The following is a 22,242-nucleotide window of genomic DNA, read 5'->3' as shown; positions in this document are numbered from 1 at the left end:
AAATTTGCTGACATGCTGAGTGCAGCACTTTCACCACATCATCTTTCAGGATTTGAAATAGCTCAACTGGAATTCCATCACCTCCACTAGTTTTGTAAGTAGTGATGCTTCCCAAGGCCCACTTGACTTCACATTCCAAGATGTCTGGCTCTAGGTTGTTGATCACACAATCGTGATTATCTTGGTCATGAAGATCTTTTTTGTATAGTTTTTCTGTGTATTCTTGCCACCTCTTCTTAATATCTTCTGCTTCTGTCAGGTCCATACCATTTCTGTCCTGTATTGAGCCCATCTTTGCATGAAATGTTCCCTTATTATCTCTAATTTTCTTGAAGAGATCTCTTTTTCCTATTCTGTTGTTTTCCTCTATTTGTTTGCACTGATCACTGAGGAAGGTTTTCTTATCTCTCCTTGCTATTCTTTGGAACTCTGCATTCAAATGAGTGTATCTTTCCTTTTCTTCTTTGCTTTTTGCTTCTCTTTTTTTCACAGTTATTTGTAAGACCTCCTCAGACAACCATTTTGCTTTTTTGCATTTATTTTTCTTGGGGATGGTCTCGATCGGTGTCTCCTGTATAGTGTCACGAACATCCATTGATAGTTCATCAGGCACTCTGTCTATCTTATCTAATCCCTCGAATCTATTTGTCACTTCCACTGTATAATGGTTAGGGGTTTGATTTAGGTCATACCTGAATGGTCTAGTGGTTTTCCCTACTTTCTTCAATTTAAGTCTGAATTAGACAATAAGGATTTTATGGTCTGAGTCACAGTCAGCTTCCAGTCTTGTTTTTGCTGACTGTATAGAGCTTCTCCATCTTTGGCTGCAAAGAACATAATCAATCTGATTTCAGTATTGTACATCTGGTGATGTTCATGTGTTCTGTTGTGTCATTCTGTTGTGTCATTGGATGAGGGTGTTTGCTATGACCATTGCATTCTCTTGCAAAACTCTATTAGCCTTTGCCCTGCTTCATTCTGTACTCCAAGGCCAAATTTGCCTGTTACTCCAGGTGTTTCTTGACTTCCTACTTTTGCATTGCAGTCCCCTATAATGAAAACGACATCATTTTGGGGTGTGAGTTCTAGAAGGTCTTGTAGGTCTTCTGAGAACCGTTCAACTTCAGCTTCTTCAGCATTACTGGTCAAGGCATAGACTTGGATTACTGTGATATTGAATGGTTTGCCTTGGAAACGAATAGATCATTCTGTCCTTTTTCAGATTGCATCCAGGTACTGCATTTCAGACTCTTGTTTTGCAGACACCACAGTTTTTACAAATTGAAGGTTCGTGGCAACCCTGTGTTGAGCAAATCTGTTGATGCCTTTTTTTCCAACAGCATTTGCTCACTTCATATCCCTGTGTCACATTTTGGTAACACTTGCATAACAGGCATATCTCTGAGATATTGCTGATTTTGTTTCAGACCACTACAATACAGAAAATATCACAATAAAGCAAGTCATACAAGTTTTGGGGGTGGGTTTATATACAAAAGGCTCTCCATGGGCCTCCCTTTTCACTGAGACACAACGATACTGAGATCAGGCCAACTAATCTTACAATGGCCGCTAAGGGTTCAAGTGAAAGGAGTTGCACACCTCTCACTTTAAAACAAAAGCTAGACATGATTAATCTTAGTGAGAATGTCGTCTTGAAAGTTGAAACAGGCCAAAAGTTAGGCCTTTTGAGCCCAACAGCCAAGTTGTGAATCCAAAGGGAAGGTTTTTAAAGTAAATTGAAAATGACACTCTAGTGAATTAATGAATGATAAGAAAACAAAACAGCCTTATTGCTGATATAGAGAAGGTTTTGGGATCTGCATAGATCAGCCAGCAATGGCATTCCCTTAAACCCAAGCCTAATCTAAGACAAGGCCCTAACTCTAATTCTGTGAGGGTTGAGAGAGATGAGACAGCTGCAGAAGAAAGGTTTGAAGCTAGCAGGGGTCAATTTCGTGAAGATTAAGGAAAGACGTCATCTCTGTAGCATTAGAGTTCATGGCAGAGCAGCAAGTGCTGATGTAGAAGCTGCAGCAAGTTATCCAGAAGATCTAGCTAAGATCATTCATGAAGATGGCTGTTCTAAACAACAGATTTTCAGTATAGACAGAACAGTCTTCTATTGGAAGAAGATTTAACCAGGACTTTCATAGCTAGAGAGGAGAGGTCAGTGCCTGGCTTGAGAGCTTCACAGGGCAGGATGACTCTCTTGTTAGGGGCTAATGCAGCTGGTCTGGTGGCTCAGTGGTAAAGAATCTACCTGTCAATGCAGGAGATGTGGGTTTGATCCCTGAGTCGGGGAAAATCCCCTGGAGCAGGAGATGGCAACCCACTCCAGTATTCTTGCCTGGGAAATTCCATGTACAGACGAGCCTGGTGGGCTACAGTCCATGGGGTTTCAAAAGAGTAGGATATGACGTGGCAACTGAACAGTAACAAAATGCTCATTTGCCATTCTGAATTATGCTAAATCTTTTCTTCCTGTGCTCTCTAAATGGAAAAACAAAGCATTGGTGACAGCACATCTGTTTACAACATCATTTACTAAATATTTGAAGCCCACTGTGGAGATCTACTGCTCAGAAAAAAGAGATATCTTTGAAAATATTACTGCTTATTGACAATGCGTTTGGTCACCCGAGCACTCTGATGGAGATATACAAGATTAATGTTGCTTAATGCCTACCATCTCAACATCCATTCTGCAGCCCACAGATCAAGGAGTAATTTGAACTTTCAAGGCTTTATTATTTAAGAAACATATTTTGGGAGTGGCACACCTCACAGCTTGCAGGATCTTAGTTTACTGACCAGGGATTGAACCTGTGCCACCACAGTGAAAGTGCCAAATTCTAACCACTGGACTGCCAGAGAAGTCCCATAAGAAATACATTTTTAGGCTATAACTACCGGAGTGATTCCTCTGATGGATTTGGGTGGTTAAATGAAAACCTGGAAAGGATTGACCATTCTAGATGCCATTGAGAACATTCATGATTCAAGGGAAGAGGTCAAAATATAAATATTAGCAGGAGTTTGAAAGAAGTTGATTCCAACACTCATGGTGCCTTGCGGGGTTTTAAGACTTTGGTGGAGGAAATAATACCCAGTGTGGTAGAAAAATAGCAAGAGAACTAGAATTAGAAGTGGAACCTGAAGATGTGACTAAATTGCTTCAATCCCATGATAAAACTTTAATGGATGAGGAGTTGCTTCTCACGGGTGAGCATTAAGAAAATGATTTCTAGACATGGAATCTATTCCTGGTGAAGATGCTGTGAGGACTGATGAAATGACAACAGAGGACTTAGAATATTACATAAACTTAGTTGATAAAGCAGAAGCAGGCTTTGAGAGGATTGACTTCAGTTTTGAAAGACATTTTACTTTGAGTAAAATGTTACAAAAACAGTAATTCATGCTACAGAGAAATTTTTCATGAAAGGAAGAGTCAATGGATGTAACAAACTTCAATATTATCTTATTTTAAGAAATTGCCACAGTCATCTCCTACATAAACCACCCCGATCAGTCAGCAGCCTTCAACATCGAGGCAAGACCCTCCACAACAAAAAGAGTATGACTCATTTGAAGGCTCAGGTGATGATTAGCATTTTTTAGCAATAAATTTTTTTAATTTATATATGAGCATTGTTATTTAGACTCTTATGAGTAGATACTACATTCTACATTATAATATAAATGTAGGTTTTATATGTACTGGGAAACAAAATAATTCCCATGCCTCATATTATTGTGGTATTTGTTTATTGTGGTGGTATGGAACCGGACTACAATATCTTTGAGAATGCCTATATAGAAGATTTGAACAACACAATTAATAAATTTGGTTTAATACATATAGAAAATTTTGTACCTAACAAATAGAGAATAAGCGTTATTTCTGAGCACAGAAGGAGTACTTTTAAAACTGGACTATGAAAAATCATAGGCTCCAGTTTCATCCACCTCATTAGAACTGATTCATATGTATTCCTTTTAATTGCTGAGTAGTGCTTCATTGTGTAAATGTACCACAGCTTTCTTATCCATTCGTCTGGGCCAGTCCAAGTTCGATGAATGATACAGGATGCTCGGGGTTGGTGTACTGGGATGAACCAGAGGGATGGGAGGGGGAGGGAGGTGGGAGGGGGGTCAGGACGGGAAGCATACATAGAAAAAAAAATAGAAACAACTGTTCTACTTCAAAAATAAATAAATAAATAAAATTAAACATAAAAAAATAAAAGTTGTATTAAATTTAACCTATTTTTGTTACTAAGATTTCTCTAACTTCTCTTTCTGCTATGGGTTACTATTCTTGGTTTCAAATATTAATGGAGATGTTACTTGCGTATTAAACTCTGAACTGAGAAAAAAATAGAAACTAAAAATTGTACTTATAAATAACTCATAGGTTAAAGAGGAAGCTTGAAACCAGCCAGCAAAGCAGACATGAAAGGAGGAACATATTAAATAAAAGAACATAAACTAATAAAATGGGGGAAATGATTAACACTTTCTTAATTGTATATTGTGATAACCAATGATAGGATGAACAAAATTGGCCAAGAAGAATATAGTATTATTTGCACCTCTATTCTTATTCATGGTTTATTTTCTATATTAGAAATCTTTTTCTTTAGACAATATCTAATATGCAAGGATACCCAACCAGTCCATTCTAAAGGAGATCAGTGCTGGGTGTTCATTGGAAGGACTGATGCTAAAGTTGAAACTCCAATACTTTGGCCACCTCATGCGACGAGTTGACTCACTGGAAAAGACTCTGATGCTGGGAAGGATTGGGGGCGGGAGGAGAAGTGGACAACAGAGAATGAGATGGCTGGATGGCATCACCGACTCGATGCACGTGACTTTGAGTGAACTCCGGAAGTTGGTGACAGACAGGGAGGCCTGGCATGCTGTGATTCACGGGGTTGAAAAGAGTCGGACATGAATGAGCAAATAAACTGAACTGAACTGAACTGAATATGGGCTAGCAAGAAAATTATGGAACTCAGGCTATAGAATATATAGTCATTGTCAATTTTTCAGCAGTATATCTTTTCCATATAACGAGAAAATTATAGGACTGTGTAAGTGCAAACATCAGACTTGTATAATTATTTTGCTGTTTATTTAAAAGATTTTACAGTGGTCTTTAAGAGAAATTTCTATTTATATATTTAAGGTATTCTTCTTTCCCTTCTTGTAGGTTACCCAAATGAGTCGTCCAGATTTGACTCTCTTTCTGATGAAATACCTGATGGCTCTCATAGTTGGCATTCCTTCCATTTTTGGGGTTGGAAGCAAAAAGACTTGCTTTGAATGGGCCAGTTTTTTTTTTTTTCACGGTCATAGGAAAAGAGTAAGTTGAAGTAAATTATCATGGTGTTCACAGGTTTCACATTTACATAATTTTGTGTGTGTGTTTCCTATGTTGAAACAATTTTGACTTGAAAGAAATATTCCAAAAAGATTATAACTTCAGCTGCCACCAGGTATGATTAAATCTTAAACCTAAATACTTACTCAGAAAAGATAGCCAAGTAGAACCAGGCTTAAGGCCTGTTCCTTACTAATTCAGAATATTTGAGGGAAAGCCAATCTTTAAAAAACACAAAAACTCCAAATTATAATCTTCTTAAAATTAAAAACAAATGAATGCATATATATATATATTCTTATTTGGTCTTTTTTACATTTCTGTGACGATTAGTATTATCATATCTTTGTTAAAGATATGAAAACATGCACAGAGAGGCTCAGTACCTTCGCTAAAGTCACACAGTATTAGATTTCCATTTCCAATTGTCCATTGTTCTTCCAAGTTACACCATAAATTATTTAAAAGGGTAGCATGTTATTTTATCCTAAGTTATACACATTAAAGCCAAAATAGTGAAATGATATTAGCAGATAAATTGAAATAGGTTAAAGATGCTATTTTAATTCATAATTGGCCAAATTGCCTATTAGAGAGTCATGGTAAAATATAAAATTTGGCCATATTTGAGGAATCTTTCATTTTTTGACTGCCTAATTAATAGAATAAAATAAAACCCTACAGTATTCACAAAGGAACAGATGACTTCAAACTTTTTACTAAGTATAAAGCTAATATTTATACTGTATTTGAATTGTCACAAATTCTGAGTTAGTGGAATCCATATTCTTATGATTTTATTTAACCTAAGTTACATGGAAAGTAAGTTTTGGGAAAATGAATTTCTAGAAAAGTCTTAAGACTATATGTAAAATGTTATTGTGCTTTGTATGGGTTAATGTGCTTTTAAAATAGATCTTAAATTACCATATTATAAGAATCTTCTGTTTTCTCAGTTATCACTAATTAGCAGCTTCTGTTACACATATTAGATTGAAATCTATAAAAACCACAATTTTAAAATATACATTCCTTATTACCATATTTGAGACTACTGCTAGTGATATCAGATAATGACTTTCTCCTTTAAATGCAATTTCATTGGACAGAGAAGTAAAGAAGGGGAAAGGTTAATTCAACAATGACAAAAATGTCTTTTCTGGGAATTCATCCTTTGAGAAAGACATTAATGAGTGGATACTATGTGCCGTAACTATTCAGTGATGCCAAAGTTCAATAGCAAACAAAACAAACCAAGTCCTTGATTTCTGTGGAACAGCTTTACTTGGGAGATTTATCTGTGTATTCTTTGAAATTTTTAAATGTATTTTAATCACAGTAAAACATAATTCTAAGGAGAGGGTTTGAATTAGCATTCCTGGTCACCTCGGAGCCATACACAAGCCATTCTGTCACACAGCAATTCTGTTGTGTTAGAAACTCCAGATGGGGCTAAACTAAACCAACACTGCCCTTTTGGGGACTCATCCCAGTTATTTGGGGGATCTCGACTGGGCCAGAATCCTTTTGAAACTGGTTAGACCTCCCCAAAACCCTTCCACTTGGTTTTCTGGAACCATGGGCCACCCACTTCCCTGACTCAACAAAGTCACTGTGACCCTCCCAGGTGGGACAGTGCTCTGGGCTAAAGAGTCACTCTTCCAGAGTGTGAGCAGCCTACAGTCATTTCTAACATTTGTCTGGTTGAGCCTTTGAGAAATGTCTAGAGAGTAACCGTAATAATGGTTTCCAATCAATTGAGCCTGCTTAATACTCTAAGCACTGTTCTAAGCACTAAATCATTTAATACTCTAGACAACCTTGTGAGGAAGATTGTCGTTTTACAGATCAGAACACAGAACCAAGGTTCAATAGCTAGTGAGTGGTAGACCTGAGATTCAAACCCAAGCAGTCTGATTCTAGCCTTTAGTCTTTACCATTAACCCCTCTGTTATACTGTGCTGTCGAAAGACTGGCTTCTAAACTTATGACAGTCAAATTAGTGTTCTTTCTCTCAGTGAAGCCACATTTAAGATTTCTTATGCTAATAATTCTGACACTGGTTGAAATATTTTTAGAAATCTTGTTTTGGACTTATCTGAGTCACATCAGTTAATTTTTCTGGACCCCTATTTTCTTATTGTAAAATGAGACAGACCTTCACCATTTGAAGATAGATTGAATTTTTGGAAAGACCAGACGTCAGTTTGAACCAATTTTTAAAGATAAGTTTAGAAAATTCAACAGTCCAGAGCAACTTTGGGTTTATGTATATGTGCACAGGGCCATTGATGACAGAAGAATAAATGTGGTAATAACTATGTTTGAGTTGTTCTTTCCTTTCTAGTTTTTGATACTTCCAGGACATATGTAAACATGTTTTATCATTACTTTATGATTGACTTTGAAACATTTCAACTTCAGTTTGATCCCCAGCTGTTGTTCTGCTGTATGACTTTTGAAAAGTTCTTTAATCCCTTGTGATCTCAGTTTCTTCATCAATAAAATGGGGATCACAAAATTTACTCTTGATGGATATCCACCGCATAGAAGTGTCTGTTCAGGAGTTAATCTCCATAATAAAAATATTATTAAGAAAGATTAACAGAGAATATATGTGAAATGTTTGGCATTATGCAGGTACTCAACAAATACTAGTCTTGCCACAGGACTGGAAAAGGTCAGTCTTCATTCCAATCCTAAAGAAAGGCAATGCCAAAGGATGCTCAAACTACCGCACACATGCACTCATCTCACCTGCTAGTAAAGTCATGCTCAAAAATCTCCAAGACAGGCTTCAGCAGTACGTGAACTGTGAACTTTCAGATACTCAAGCAGGTTTTAGAAAAGGCAGAGGAACCAGAGATCAAATTGCCAACATCCGCAGGATCATGGAGAAAGCAAGAGAGTTCCAGAAAAACATCTATTTCGGCTTCATTGACTATGCCAAAGCCTTTGACTGTGTGGATCACAATAAACTGTGGAAAATTCTGAAAGAGATGGGAATACTAGACCACCTGACCTGCCTCTTGAAAAACCTGTATGCAGGACAGGAGGCAAAAGTTAGAACTGTACATGGAACAACAGACTGGTTCCAAATAGGAAAAGGAGTACGTCAAGGTTGTATATTGTCACCCTGCTTATTTAACTTCTATGTAGAGTACATCATGAGGGATGCTGGGTTGGAAGAAGCACAAGTTGGAATCAAGACTACCAGGAGAAATATCAATAACCTCAGATATGCAGATGACACCACCCGTATGGCAGAAAGTGAAGAGGAACTCAAAAGCCTCTTGATGAAAGTGAAAGCGGAGAGTGAAAAGGTTGGCTTGAAGCTCAACATTCAGAAAACAAAGACCATGGCATCTGGTCCCATCACTTCATGGGAAATAGATGGGGAAACAGTGGAAACAGTGTCAGACTTTATTTTTGGGGGGCTCCAAAATCACTGCAGATGCTGATTGCAGCCATGAAATTAAAAGACGCTTACTCCTTGGAAGGAAAGTTATGACCAGCCTAGATATCATATTAAAAAGCAGAGACATTACTTTGCCAACCAAGGTTCGTCTAGTCAAGGCTATGGTTTTTCCCGTGGTCGTGTATGGATGTGAGAGTTGGACTGTGAAGAAAGCTGAGCACCGAAAAATTGATGTTTTTGAACTGTGGCACTGGAGAAGACTCTTGAGAATCCCTTGGACTGCAAGGAGATCCAACCAGTCCATTCTAAAGGAGATCAATCCTGGGTGTTCATTGGAAGGACTGATGCTAAAGTTGAAACTGCAATACTTTGGCCACCTCATGCGACGAGTTGACTCACTGGAAAATACTTTGATGCTGGGAGGGATTGGGGGCAGGAGGAAAAAGGGACGACAGAGAATGAGATGGCTGGATGGCATCACCAACTCAATGGAGATGAGTTTGAGTGAACTCCGGGAGTTGGTGATGGACAGGGAGGCCTGGCGTGCTGTGATTCATGGGGTGACAGAGTGTCGGACAAGATTGAGCGACTGAACTGAACTGAACTGAACTCCAGCACTAAAAATTACAATGGCAATAACAGCAGTGATTCGTTTCTAATGTGAAAACTTAGAATATATGCACTTTTTTTGTCAGTTTATGATATAATCTTCACATCGGAACTTTTTTTTAATAATATTGTCTAATTTTAACTTTATGATTTTTATAGTCACTTATTTACCCAAACTGATACACTGACCTTTGCACCTATTTAATTGGCTCTTTAATTACCATTTTGTGCATCAACATAAACACCTATCTGTTTTCAGTCTTTTCATAGCAGTTAAAAACTTTAGCTCTGGACATAATTCATCCCCTTAATTCTTTTTTTCCTAAGCCTTTATTATGTCTGGGACTTCACTGTATGTTTGCTTAAATTAATTTTTCATATGTTTTGTTCTAGTTACGGTCATGTTTATTCAAGAACTAGATAGCAGCTTCTGTCATAAAATCAACTTGTAACCAAAAACAACTGCCCTTACAAATTAAAAAATGAGTCTATGCCATGATGAGACCTCCACTACTTCTATAAACCATGCAAGAAAATAGTATTTTTACTTTATAGTAGTACCTTTGCAATATTTCAGTGTCTTCAAGAATGATACATTTCTTTAGCTGAAAGGGACTTTTTAAAAATGATGAAATTGCATGCCTTCATTTTATAGATGAGGAAAATTAAGAAAAGGGGATAGTGACTTGCCTAAGATCACGTATTTATTGATAGAGTTGGAACTAAAATCCTGAGTTCCATGTTCTAATACAAACCTCTTTCCATCAGAACAATTTAGGGGACAGATTGACACAGATTTTTTTTTTTTTTTTTAGTCTCTCTTCTGTCAACAGTGTTACCTTATATCTGTCCTAAAGACATTGCTTGGAGAGCTTTTTTTTTTTTTTTTTTGAGCAATAACATCAGTCTGTCAAAGTATTGTTTTTGGTCCGTAGGGTTATCTTACACTTAGTTTTTTCTTATCTAGGATAATGAAGAAGAGCCGACAGGTACTCCAGGAACCTGATTTTGCTCAGTCCCTCCTGAGAGATCCAAATACTCCTATCATAAGGAAATCAAGAGGAACTTCCACTCAAGGGACATCACACATGCTTCTTCAACTCAGCTGGCAGTGGTGGATGACCAGAGAAGCAAAGCAGGGAGTGTCCACAGCAAAGTGAGCGGCTATCACGACAGCCTCCACAGGTCCCGTGATGTCAGGTGAGGTTTATTGGCAGCTTAGTTTATATCATGTGCTGAGTTAGAGTCATATGGTGTCCGAAGGAAGAGCAGCCAGTTCTGAAACAGAAGTTGATCATTATTAACCTTTCTGAACTTTGCTAGGTTCAGTTGTCCCAAATTATGGTCAGGCTTAATGCCAGCCAGAGGAGTTTAGACACGATGCAGTGAGCAATGTGGAGTCATTGCTCATCAGCGAGAAGACAAAGTAAAAGTGGTTATTTTAATAAGATTAACTTAGCAAACAATTATGGAATACCTAGTATGTCAGACACTGTGTGAGTTTCTGGGACTACAAAACTTATTTAGGCATGATCTTTGTTCTCAATAAGCTCAAGAAAAATAAGGTAGTCATTATTTGTGTTGTAATTGAAAGCATGGGGCCTAGAATAATAAGCCTCAGTGTCCTCATCTGTAAAATGGAAATAGTAATAATATCTGTCCCTTAGTAATGTTGTAAAAAATAAACAAGATCGTATACCTAATTGCTCAGAACAGTGCCCATCTCAGTAAGTGCCTGTGATCAACTTTTATTGTCAACATGATATGGTAATAATTAAAGTAAAATGCAAATATAATGGTATAGTCCAGAGGTTGTCAAATTTTTCTATAAAGAGAAAAATAACCTATATAATAAATATTGTATTATAGATGAAATAACATAATAAATAACTTTAGGCTTTGTGGGTCACATGGTTTTTATTGCTACCATTCACTTCTGCTGTTAATACCATGAAAGCAGCCATAGACAGTATGCAGTCAAAATAGGAATGGCTGTGTTCCAGTAAAATTGTTTACAAAAATAGGAAGGGGCCCAATTTGACGAGCAGGCCACAGCTGGAGAGCCCCTGTTTGGTAGCATGGACAAGGGGGTGATTAAATCTGGTGGGGAAAAGGTGGGAGAAAGCATCACAGAGAATGTCTGAGAGTGGGCAGGATATGCTTTCTTGTTATATTTGATGGTAGAGACACTAGAATTAGAAACCTCTCAGGAGCTCTGCAGCAATTCAGTTAAGAGATGATGGAGGTTTATGAAAGAACAGTGACAGTGCCAAGAGAGTCATAGCTGATCTGAAAGATACGTAAAAATAAGAAATGAAAAGATAGGAGTTGTGAGATGGATTAAAAGCAGTTGGAGAGAAGGAATGTGTTGAAAGAATTTTTTTTAAGATTTCTAAGCTTGGGAAACTGAAAGAATGAAAATTATGATGCCTGAAATTCTGTTTTGTGTTTCTGTGGCTGTCCTGTTATCCTTCCAGCCTCATTCCAGCCTTTCTTTCAGTCTTCCCGGTCCTTGTCATGTAGGGTATGATTTCTAGTTGTACTCTTTTTTTTAGACCTTCTTATTTGTCCTCTCAACTTGCTTTCTTTTGCCTTCTAACTTGGTCAGCTACTCTAGGTTTTGAAAAGAAGCAGCCTTTGACATGTTTTCTATCTTGTATCCATTAACTTCACATGTTTTCTAACTTTGACATGTTTTCTATCTTGTATTTATTTCTTTTTATTTTCCTTGCCAGATTTTTGAAATATTTTTAATATTTCCTTTCTACCAATTCCATCTTTCATTCTTTGTATTTCTGGTCTTTTTCACCTTCTTACCCCACTTCTAACATAACCAACGACCTGTTTTTAAACCACCATCAAAGATCTTTTCTCTTTCCTTCCTTTTCCTTTCATTCAGCACTCCTAAGTGAAAAGCATTCTTCTAGGTGCTAGGAATGCAGAGATGGAAGACAAAAGAGTAGTAGGTATGATAAAATCATACACAGTGTGGTTTAAGAATCCAGAGAAGAAACCCTTTTAAGTTACTGTGGAAAGTCTTGTTCACAAACAAGGTAGTACTTTAATTTGACTAGCGTACAGAGGAGGCAGCTGGAAATCTCAGACAAGGAAATAGCACATGCAGAGGCAAGGAGGACAAAAGGGCATTTAGTTATCAGGGCCACCGTAGGAGATGAAACATGCTGAGGAGTTCGGGTTTTTTTTTTTTTTTTCTCCTGGAGCAATGAGAAACTATTAAAAGACTTTGAGCATTGGGGTGATAAAATTAGATTTGTGTTTTAGGAAGATCACTTTGACTACAGCATAGGAGAGGAGGTTGTCAGTAAGCCCAGTTGGGAAGTTTCTAGAGTAAAACTAGAGCTCTTAACTTAAAACACTCAGAGAGAGAGAGAGGAAACTGGAGAATCTTTCAGAATACCTGCCTCCATGAGGCAGCGCCAGTTGGCGCTAGTGGTAAAGAACCCACCTGCCAATACAGGAGATGTAAGAGACATGAGTTGGATCCCTGAGTTGAGAAGATTCCCTGGAGGAGGAAATGGCAACCCATTCTTTCCCGGAGAATCCCATGGACAGAGGAGCCTGCCATGGAGTCACAAAGAATTGGATATGACTGACGTGACAGCATAGCATGGCTCCATGGACTGACTTTCAGCAGTATTTGATATTTGACATTATTAGCCTCATCATTTTTAATAAGGAATGAACTGTTATACTACAACTCTTATGCATGTGGCATTCTGTGTATTAAGAGATATATAGAAGAAAGCTAAAGTATAATTTCTGCTTTCCAGGAGAATAGAACCTTATAGGAAAGGTAGGGCATATACATAATAACCAATTAAAAATAGTTCAAGCTAGCATATAATTAAAACTGTGAGTGTTAGAGATGATCAGTGTTATAGAACTTCAAATGATCAGATTGGCTCCTCTGAAAATATCTCAGAGGAGATAAATATGGTGAGCAAATGGTAATACAAGTAACCAGTTCATATTGAGAAGAAAATTTCTGAAGGGAGTTAAATATAGGAGAATTTCAGCTTCTGTAATCTAAATGAAATTAAAGTTTACATAAGAAAGCTTATCAGAGAAGGCAATGGCACCCCACTCCAGTACTCTTGCCTGGAAAATCCCATTGATGGAGGAGCCTGGTGGGCTACAGTCCATGGGGTCACTAAGAGTTGGACACGACTGAGCAACTTCACTTTCACTTTTCACTTTCATGCACTGGAGAAGGAAATGGCAACCCACTCCAGTGTTCTTGCCTGGAGAATCTCAGGGACGGGGAGCCTGGTGGGCTGCCATCTATGAGGTCGCACAGAGTCGGACACAACTGAAGTGACTTAGCAGAAGCAGCAAGAAAGCTTATAATCTATTTTTTTAATTTATTTTATTGGAGGCAAATTACCTTACATTAATATATTGGTTGGTTTTGCCATACATTGACATGAATCCACCCCGGGTGTACATGTGTTCTCTTTCTTGAACCCCCCTGCCACCTCTTTCTTCCCCATATCCTCCCTCCATGTCATCCCTGTGCACCAGCCCCAAGCATCCTGTATCATGCGTCGAACCTGGACTGGTCACTTATGATAATATACATGCTACAATGCCGTTCTCCCCAATCATCCCACCTTCACCCTCTCCCACAGAGTCCCAAAGACTCTTCTATATGCGTATGTCTCTTTTGCAGTCCATATACAGGGTACAGGTTACCATCTTTCTAAATTCCATAAATATGCGTTAGTATACTGTATTGATGTTTTTCTTTCTGGCTTACTTCACTCTGTATAATATAAGGTGGTGGTAATTAAAAAGCTGTGAGATGGAATTCCTTGAAGTTTAATAGGACATACCAAGAACAAGATCATCAGTCTACATCAGTTCAGTTGCTCAGTTGTGTCCAGCTCTTTGTGACCCCATGGACTGCAGCTTGCCAGGCCTCCCTGTCCATCACCAACTTCTGAAGCATGCTCAACCTCATGTCCATCGAGTCAGGGATACCATCCAAACATCTCATCCTCTGTCGTCCCCTTCTAGGAGAATAACAAGATACAGTAATGAAAACAGTACAGTAAGAAGAGCCTAGCATGTGATTCAGAGAAAATGTTTATAAACACATGAGGGTCTCTATGAAAGTTTAGTGTCATGGAAACTAGGGGATAGCGTATGACCTCCTGTGATGGCATTTCTTGTCTCTCTGCTTAATTAAAACCACATTCATCCTTTAAGTCCCGCTTAATTCCCATAACATGGCAGCTAATTAATTGCTTTTAAAACATTCTTTGAGTGTGACCTATTTTCAGTACAGTTTGTTTTTCCTCAGCTAAGTTTGCAGTTTCTGGAGAATGTGAACTTGCTGACAGATATCTGTATAACCCTTGACAGTATCTAGCCCTGTGCTGTTCTTCAGTTATTAAGTCATGTCCAACTCTTTGCAACCCCATGGACTGTAGCCTGCCAGACTCCTGTCTGTGGGGTTTTCCAGGCAAGAATATTGGAGTGGGTTGCCATGTCCATTTCCAGAGAATCTTCCCAACCCAGGGATCGAACCCATGTCTTCTGCATTGGCAGGCAGATTTTTTATCACTGAGCCACGAGGGAGGAAACAAATAAATCTGTCAAACAATTTTAGAAATAATTTGGGTATATCATCTCATGGATATTTCTATATTTTGGTCGTGGTTTTCTCATCATCTTACGTTATCTTGGCTGTAAGATTATACATATGCACACATATCTGCTTCTCAGTACTCACTGTAGTCCAGATTCCTTGATGGATAATTACTGATCTCAGTCCTATGTAAAATAAAATAGACTTAGGTAAATATACCTACACATACATATCGACTTCAAAGAATAAGTAATTGGTAGTTAGATGAGAGGATATAGAAAAGGAAAAGGATGAGTAGCTGGGTGGAATTTGAGAATGAGTGGTTAGTTTCGTAAGAGGGTGACATTTTACTGTGTAGTCAAGTCCTAATTATCCATGGGCAGATGGTTCATATACTAGAATTTTGTGAATAACCATGTATTTCACTTAAATAGACATAACTCAGTTTTTTCTATGAAAAAGGTATTTGAGTCTTATTCACTAAATTAAACTCAAAGATTTATGTTTCAGTTTTAGAAAATGTAGTTCACATTTTTAATTACTTTGATATCATATTTTGCTTTTTACATTTGCCATATTTACTTGAATTAGATACTTATGAAGTCATCGAGAGGTGAAAGTTCTCCAAATTAGCTAGCAAGTTACAGTTAGAAATTTTTTTCAGTTTAGGGCAATAATTATTATGTAAAATAGGTATTAACTAGGATAACATGCTTATTCTATTTTCATTATTTTGATTTGCAACATTGTAATTATTTAATCAAAAGTTACAAATCAAATTTAAAACCTTTATGTTCTGAATGTGAAGTCTTTTAATAAATAAAAATTAAATGCTTTTTTATCCATTAATTTGAGGAATTTAAAAAATATTCTAAAGGTAGTTTTCCATTCTTAAATTTTCATTTCTGCTTTACTCAAACAGGGGAAGAAAGACATGCTTTCTTTTATCATTTTAAAAGGACTTAATTTTTAAACTTTGTGATCTAATGAAAACAATGTTTGATAAGCACTGCTATATGAGACTAAATTACCTCAATAGTATATGAATCAGTCTTTCCAATCTTTAAATTTTACAAATGATTCATAATGAGTCATGAAATTTGTTATAATCATTAACTGAGGGAAATGGTAAATTGGTATTTTCTGACAGCCAGTAGGTATTCAGCTGTTCATGACTAGTTCTTTGGATAACTTTAAAACCTCTTTTTTATTTTTAGAACTACTACTAAAAATTTAATGTATTAATTATACCTGGTTGATTTCTTTGATCAGTGTTATTCTAAATTAAATACTTTTTACTTGCATTCCTATACACTAATAATGAGAAAATAGAAAGAGAAATTAAGGAAACTATTCCATTCACTGTTGCAACAAAAAGAATTAAATACTTAGGAATATATCTACCTAAGGAAACAAAAGACTTGTACATAGAAAACTATAAAACTCTAGTGAAAGTAATCAAAGAGGACACTAATAGATAGAGAAATATACCATGTTCGTGGATTGGAAGAATAAATATTGTAAAAATGAGTATACTACCCAAAGTAATTTACACATTCAATGCAATTCCTATCAAGCTACCAATGATATTTTTCACAGAACTAGAACATATAATCTCACAATTTGTATGGAAATACAAAAAACCTCGAATAGCCAAAGCAATCTTGAGGAAGAAGAATGGAACTGGGGGAATTAACCTGCCGGACTTCAGGCTCTACTACAAAGCCACAGTCATCAAGACAGTATGGTATTGGCATAAAGACAGAAATATAGATCAATGGAACCAAATAGCCCAGAGATAAATCCACGCACCTATGGACACCTTATCTTTGACAAAGGAGGCAAGAATATAAAATGGAGAAAAGACAATCTCCTTAACAAGTGGTGCTGGGAAAACTGGTCAGCCACTTGTAAAAGAATGAAACTAGAACACTTCCTAACACCATACACCAAAATAAACTCAAAATGGATTAAAGAACTAAATGTAAGACCAGAAATTATAAAACTCCTAGAGGAGAACGTAGGCAAAACAATCTCTGACATAAATGACAGCAGGATCCTCCAAGACCCACCTCCCAGAATATTGGAAATTTGTTTTTGAATAAACAAATGGGACCTAATTAAAATCAAAAGCTTCTGCACAGCAAAGGAAATTATAAGTAAGGTGAAAAGACAGCCTTCAGAATGGGAGAAAATAATAGCAAATGAAGCAACTGATAAAGGATTAATCTCCAAAATATACAAGCAGCTCCTGCAGCTCAATTCCAGAAAAATAAATGACCCAATCAAAAAATGGGCCAAAAAACTAAACAGACATTTCTCCAAAGAAGACATAAAGATGGCTAACAAACACATGAAAAAATGCTCAACATCCCTCATAATCAGAGAAATGCAAATCAAAATCACAAAGAGATACCATTTCACACCAGTCAGAATGTCTGCTATCCAAAAGTCTACATGCAATAAATGCTGGAGAGGGTGTGGAGAGAAGGGAACCCTCTTTCACTGTTGGTGGGAAGCAAACTAGTACAGCCACTATGGAGAACATGTGGAGATTCCTCAAAAAACTGGAAATAGGACTGCCATATGATCCAGCAATCGCACTCCTGGGCATACACACAGAGGAACCAGAATTGAAAGAGGCACATGTACTCCAATGTTAATTGCTGCACTGTTTATAATAGCCAAGACATGGAAGCAACCTAGATGTTCATCTGCAGACGAATGGATAAGAAAGCTTTGGTACATATACACAATGGAATATTCAGTTCAGTCGCTCAGTCGTGTCCGACTCTCCGCGACCCCATGAATCACAGCACGCCAGGCCTCCCTGTCCATCACCAACTCCCGGAGTACACTCAAACTCATGTCCACAGAGTCGGTGATGCCATCCAGCCATCTCATTCTCCGTCGTCTCCTTCTCCTCCCGCCCCCAACCTTTCCCAGCATCAGAGTCTTTTCCAGTGAGTCAACTCGTCGCACGAGGTGGCCAAAGTATTGCAGTTTCAGCTTTAGCATCAGTCCCTCCAATGAACATCCAGGATTGATTTCCTTTAGAATGGACTGCTTGGATCTCCTTGCAGTATCTCAGCCATTAAAAAGAATGCATTTGAATCAGTTCTAATGAGGTGGATGAAACTGGAGCCTATTATACAGAGTGAAGTAAGCCAGAAAGAAAAACACCAATACAGTATATATGGAATTTAAAAAGATGCAAATGATAACCCTGTATACGAGACAGCAAAGGAGACACAGATGTATAGAACAGTCTTTGGGACTCTGTGGGAGAGGGTGAGGGTGGGACGATTTGGGAGAATGGCATTGAAACATGCATGTTGTCATATGTGAAACGAATCACCAGTTCAGGGTCAATGCATGTTACAGGATGCTTGGGGCTGGTGTGCGGGGATGACCCAGAGGGAGGATAAAGGGAGGAGGGAGGTGGGAGGGGGGTTCAGAGGGGGAACTCATGTACACCCGGGGCAGATTCATGTCAATGTATGGCAAAACCAACCAATATAATATTGTAAAATAATTAGCCTCCAATTTAAAAAAATTAAAAAAAAAATAAAGTTTGAGACTCCATAAAAGTCTCAGCAAAAAAAAAAAGGGGGGGGTCTATGGTTATATAAATAATCAGGTCAAGTTTATTGAGAACAGATCTATTTTTTAAACAAGTCTTAATTTGGTTATATTTGGTAAAAATGAGGATAATTTTAGGGAGAAAAGGATGTTTCAATAAATGTTAAATCCCAGTTTGTTAATGACGGTCTACCAATGGAGGTAGTAAGACTTCTTTCTTGGATAGTTCCTTGCTGTTATGTGATATTAATGTAAAATTTAATTGAATTCTTAAAGAACACCCTAAGTTTCTTTCTGAAGCTTATCTCAGTGAGCTATCTTTGGATGAAGATCAGATGCCTCATGACCTGCAACCACGACTAAAAAAAAAAAGGACATAATTTAAAGGACTGTCTCCAACCTGGATGGAAGGACTTTTTTCAGAAGAAACTACACTACACCAGGATGAGAAGACGATGACATCAGAGGTAGACAGCTTGCCCAAGATGCTGGACCTGATTCGTATGATCATTTATAATGTTTTCTTGACTTCTTAGCCCTCTGCATGTAAATCAAATGCTTTTCTACCATAGGCCTGATCCTATGTTAGTTTCAGAAATTAATCCAATTGTCGTGTTTGTAGACATGTAGAAGCTCATTCGGCTTATACAAAAACTCTGTTAGACTTGTTCCATCCTAATGTCCTTAAACCATGGCAACAGTCTGCTTCTAAATTGGAAAATTAAAAACAATAGCTGGAAATCAGAGTCAGGGCTATGGGAAATCCAAGATGGCTGCTTGGCTTTTCCCAGCTCCCTGACAAACCACATTTTTTATTTGATGGGTTAAAGCCTCCATGGCTACAGGGCCTCCATAATGAAAAACCACGGAATATTAAGTTTTGTAAATTGTTAAATTAAGTTTCTAGTTTTATTAATGTCTAGTGTTTACTAAGACTCACTGCTGAGACAGCTCCTTGTTACGTGATACTGCTAAAAGATTTAATTAAGTTATTAAAAAGGACACTCTAGGTTAGTTTCTAAGGCTTATCTCAGTAACCAATCTTCAGATAAAGGTCGGATGCTCCATAATGTACAACCAGGAGATTAACACCAGATTATAATCATTTAACGAATGAAGTCAGGTGACTTGGGGTATACCAGGCTTTATCTAATGAAAGTTCTTGACTTATAATTCTTATTTTACTAATAACTGCTAGCTATGGCTATATTATTTTCTATGTAACTTGTTTCACTGAGCCTGTGATATAATGCTGAACTGACAGTTCCATATGAGATCAATAATTGTAATAATGTGACTCTGGGTATGGGAAAAAGCAACAAGAGGAAATATTTTCCTGGACCAGAAGGCTAGTAAGACAGTGGTCCAGAGACTTTTGCTACTTGCAAGGCCTGGTCCAATTTTAGCACACTGAGTGGCCCATCACTTCCCTAGACCTGGGAATGAGACTTCCCAGCACCGCGGGACACAATAGCCATGAAATGGTGTCATGTGGTCAGATATGTGGCTATGAAGGGACCCTGCTGACTGGAAATTGGTACTTGCCAGCTGCCTCTACAAAGATTACATCATGACCATTGCAAGCTGCTGACCTTCAACACCCCCTGAAAGAAGTTCAGGGTGAAAATCAGGAATGAGGCACTCTGTGCTCCGAAAAAGAAATAAAAAACTGACAGAACAGGCCTTCAGATAGTTAGATCTTTTCAGAAAAAGGTTTTATGAGTTCCAATTCTTGCATCTTTTCATACCTAGAAAAACACTGATGTCGTTAATGGTGAAATCTGCTTTGGCTATTAATTTTTTTTTTTTTTTACAATTAAAAGTCAAAATAAAGTAGCTATGATTCAGACATCCTGGGAAATAACTATTTCTCAGATATCCTGAAAAATGATATTATGGATGTGATTTCAGATTAGACGCTGTGACCTAATGTAGAACTTAATGCTCCTGTAATGTATTTTTGATTCGGTACTTTGCTTGCTGCTCGTAAAACCAAAGTTACTCCATTTAAGATAAGGTTGTTTTTAAGTAAAGATTCCAAAAATTGTTTTTGAAAAAATAAAAAATAAAAACTGTGTATAGTTACACGGGGGCTTTCCTGGTGGCTCAGTGGTTAACAATCCACCTGCAAAGCAGCAGCCACAGGAAACACAGGTTCAGTTCCTCTGTCAAGGAGATCCACTGGAAGAGGGCATGGCAACACACTCCCGTACTCTTGCTTAGAGAATCCCATGGACAGAGCAACCTGGAGGGCTACAGTCCATAGCGTCACACAGAACTGGACATGACTGAGTGACTTAGCATGCACACACATATAGTATATATGACTGTGAGTTTTCTTAGCTCTAATGGGGATTCAGTGAGTCAGAATCACAACAAAAGAAAAATTTAACAGGTCCCACTGCTGCTTTTCAAGATAAATAGAATGATGGAGAGGACGGACTGCGATGAGCAATGGAGCCCAGTTGACACACTCAAAAGCTGCATCGTGGGGAAGGGATAAGGAGAGAATTTGCTTCTGAGGGAACATGGGTTACAAAGTGTTAGGAGGTTGTTAGCTGTGTATTTAAGTTGATGCAGCTTTTATGAACTAGCATCCTGACAGCATTATTCCCTAATGAAAAGTAAGACCATTCTGCTACTAACTGGGCTCTCTGGAAGGAAGCTGTCCACATTTAACATCACCATTGCTTGCCAACTCCCTTACTTTTTTAAGGTTCCGCAAATTTCTCCTCTAATTTCATATGCTTCCTTTTCCATTCCCAGGGTTGCAGTAAAATTGTAGTTTGCTGTACCATGACTATCACCATTCTTCTAGATTGCCTGGGATGATGCCATATTTCTTCTGTCCTTGTTCGTCCTCTCCCAGGACCAACCTCACAACCCAAAACTTATTTGAATGAGAAAAGTATCCTTACTTAGTGTAGTTCTAGATGAATCGGCTCTGCTTAACTTCAGCTTCTGTCTTGTTGCAAGGCAGTTCTTAATTCTGAGCCTAAATAGTAGACTTTTTCTCCCTTTTGTTTGGCCATTTGAATAATTCAACAATGTAAATCATGAAATTATTTTGTAAATCAGTGTTATTTTCATGAAAAATTTTAGTATTATTTTCTAGTGTGTTCTGTTACCTCCCACATTAGGTACACTCCCTGCAGTTACGGAGGAGTGGAGGAGAGACTACCTCATGGCAGCATGTCACTACTTACAAATCACTCCAGGCACAGTAGTCCCCATCAGCTCAATGAGCAATCATGACATAGCAGCATCAGAGATCTCAGTAATCATCCTATGACTCATCACACATGGTACCAGCATGAATCGGGTTATTGAAGAAGATGGAACCAGTGCTTAAATTGTCCTGTCTAAGGTGGAAAATTTGTGCTGTTTAAAAAGCAGATTATATTCTTTGCCTTTTCATGACTGATTGCTATAGCTCAGTTATGATGCTTTCAGTCAGGTGCAGATTGTGTCCACTGAAAAGTAAATTTTTGCTTTTTATGCTTCATCAAACTTGGAACCTTGAGGCATCCAAAATGCGAAGAATGATATCATCAATTAAATAATTCTTATTTCTAGGTTATGAAGAAATAATTATTTGTCTGGTAAGCATTTTTATAAACCCACTTGTTT

At 37.7% G+C, this 22,242-nt stretch overlaps 1 pseudogene; it reads left to right on the top strand.

Annotated features, from left to right (window-relative positions):
• Positions 1-21,964, top strand: part of LOC129556293 (frizzled-3-like) — a 51,549-nt pseudogene extending 29,585 nt beyond the window's left edge.
• Positions 21,965-22,242: the final 278 nt, after the last annotated feature.

Source organism: Moschus berezovskii, chromosome 1 (genome assembly GCF_049115385.1).
Source record: "Moschus berezovskii isolate FMDL1 chromosome 1, NW_MosBer_1.0, whole genome shotgun sequence".
Lineage (NCBI taxonomy): Eukaryota > Metazoa > Chordata > Mammalia > Artiodactyla > Moschidae > Moschus > Moschus berezovskii.
Note: the sequence above shows the minus strand (reverse complement) of the source record. Positions and strands in the feature narration are given on the sequence as shown.